Here is a 2,500-nt window from a genome sequence, read left to right as displayed (position 1 = left end):
GCACCATTCTCGGCACCCTCCTTTCTCTCTCTGTGTGTGTGTGTGTGTGTGTGTGTGTGTGTGTGTGTGTGTGTGTGTGTGTGTGTGTGTGTGTGTGTGTGTGTGTGTGTGTGTGTGTGTGTGTGTGTGTGTGTGTGTGTGTGTGTGTGTGTGTGTGTGTGTGTGTGTGTGTGTGTGGGGTGTGTGTGAGTGTGTGTGTATGTTAGCACATGCACAGAAGGAGAGCAAGTAAGAGATAGACTGTAGCTGCAGTTTCAAGTATTTGCATAACGACGCGTTCACATTTTACAGTCATAGAGCTGAGGCAATGAGGCCATGGCCGTAGCAACGTAAGGTTGAGAACTCGTCTTTAATAGTTTCTGAGATGCCATCTCGCGGTCCAGTCCCAGCTTTAGATGAGTTTATGACATCAGCCTTTGTAAGGCTTTCACATTCCTGCCTCCTTTCCCGTTCTCTGTGTGGCAACCTTGGAATCTGCAAAGGCAAACAGAGAGGTCAACGACGTCCCCAATGTCCCTGTCACATTGTCAACAGGGAAGGAAGGACACTCAGGGAGCTGACGAGTGTGGCTATCAGCTCACAAAACCCCAAAATGTACCAACGATTAGTTCCCAAATTGCTCACCCCATTTCCGCTGCCAACATGGGGCACTTGGGACAGTCACTCTCTCAGCTTTGAAGCCAGTAAAACCATGTTATCAGCATCAAAGAGAGCCCTCTTTTGTTACAAATTGGCCCACTTTCTGACAAGTATTGATGGCCCTCAAGACAGATTCCTGAGCTACTTCCTGCTACACGGCCGATCTACACCAGAGAATTTTTGCACACACGCACACGCACTTTTAGATTCAGTCCTATTTTAAAGTCTGCATATGCGGGACTCGCGTATCCGCGCACCTGGTGTAGCCGGTATCATTGATAATCAATTGGATCTAAACGCCACGCATACGCACGCTTTGAAAAGTCTGGTGTAGATCGGCCGTAACATGTAACTCTCCATGATGTCACCTACGACATATCTGTTGGTACTCTGGACAGTAGATTGATCTTGGCTGTCCAACTCTAACACAACTCAACACTCTCTGACTGATTTCCTCGTTTTCACAGTTTTACAATTTTGACCTCTTGCCTTTGTGCCCAGAAGAGTGAACCTTAACCTTTGCCCTTTGACTATTTTACGCAGGTCACACTGAACCAGCATTAAACTGGACCATTAGAGTGAAGTACAGTGGTGTAATGGTGATTTTTTTTCTTCGGCGGAATGTTATTTTAATGACGTCACGTGCACGCGCACGCCTACATGTGCGCATGCGCACAGAACAGCTGACATAGTATGAGAGTCAACTCGTGACGAGACCAGCATAAGAAAATATCTTCTTAATGACCTAATTGTGTGATTAATCTAAAACTTACTTAGGTTTACGGAGGTATAAATAGTAGTAGGAAACATGTTTGTATGTAAAAGGTTTTTAGCTTAGTTTTAGTCTTTGTAAATCTTCTCAAGGAATGCCTTGAATTATAGGAGCTGAAAAAGGTCTAGGAGGAGGCGCTGCATTAGCGAAACTAAAAAGTACTACGGCAGCAGTACTGTAGCCATAATGCTGTGTTGCTTTTATACCGTGTATGAGGACGCTCACCGGTAAACCTGTTGTGCAAAGTAGCCATTTGGGTACTTGGCTCGTGAATCTAGGGGGGCGCATTCTAGCGTGCACGCGTGTGCACCGTATCGTGCCGTATCGTGCCTCGTGCGCGTAATTTTTTTTTGGCCACACGCCGTGGTGTCCCGTGAAGCGACCAAAACACCACTGGTGAAGTATAGCACGTATGCCTGATATATTCCTCATTGTATGAAGGCGTCCCATGCCGAAAATATCTAATCTATGAGTGTTGCATCGCCACGGACCCTGGCGCACAGCAAAATATAAATCAGGCTTAACTCGATGTGTAAACATACAACAGTGGTTTTCAGAGTGTGGCCCGGGGAGGCCCAAGGGTCCTTAATGGGGTTTAAGGACCAAACGAGGAGTAGTTTAATTCTCATTAAAAACTCATTTCACTTAAAATTATTATAATTTATGGTGACTATTCTAACATTATGTTTCAATATCATCTCTATGAATCTATTTCACATGGACAATTATGACATTTCAAAACGTGATTGAAATTAAACTAAACTTAATTTTCATATCACAGTCCCTACGACAAAATGTCTATGGCCTAATGAAAGGTTTGAAAACCCCTGCAGTATGAAACACAGACATGAATATTGGTACAGGTGGGTGTTGTCATCCCCTGTTAACACTATGGAACACAAAGAAGACAAAGAAGTCAAATCCGCTCAAACAAAAGAGTAAGAGTAGCATGGCTATCTTGTTTGCTGGCAATCACATTTATAGTTGTGTCTGTCTCCATGATTTTTAAATCCTTGTGCTCCCTTCTACACTTTCCACTGGCCCACAGGCACACCCTAAATCCCACACCTGCTACACCAAGGGTGGGGG

Source organism: Gymnoscopelus braueri, assembly GCF_963280865.1.
Source record: "Gymnoscopelus braueri genome assembly, chromosome: 18".
NCBI classification, from domain to species: Eukaryota; Metazoa; Chordata; class Actinopteri; order Myctophiformes; family Myctophidae; genus Gymnoscopelus; species Gymnoscopelus braueri.
Note: the sequence above shows the minus strand (reverse complement) of the source record.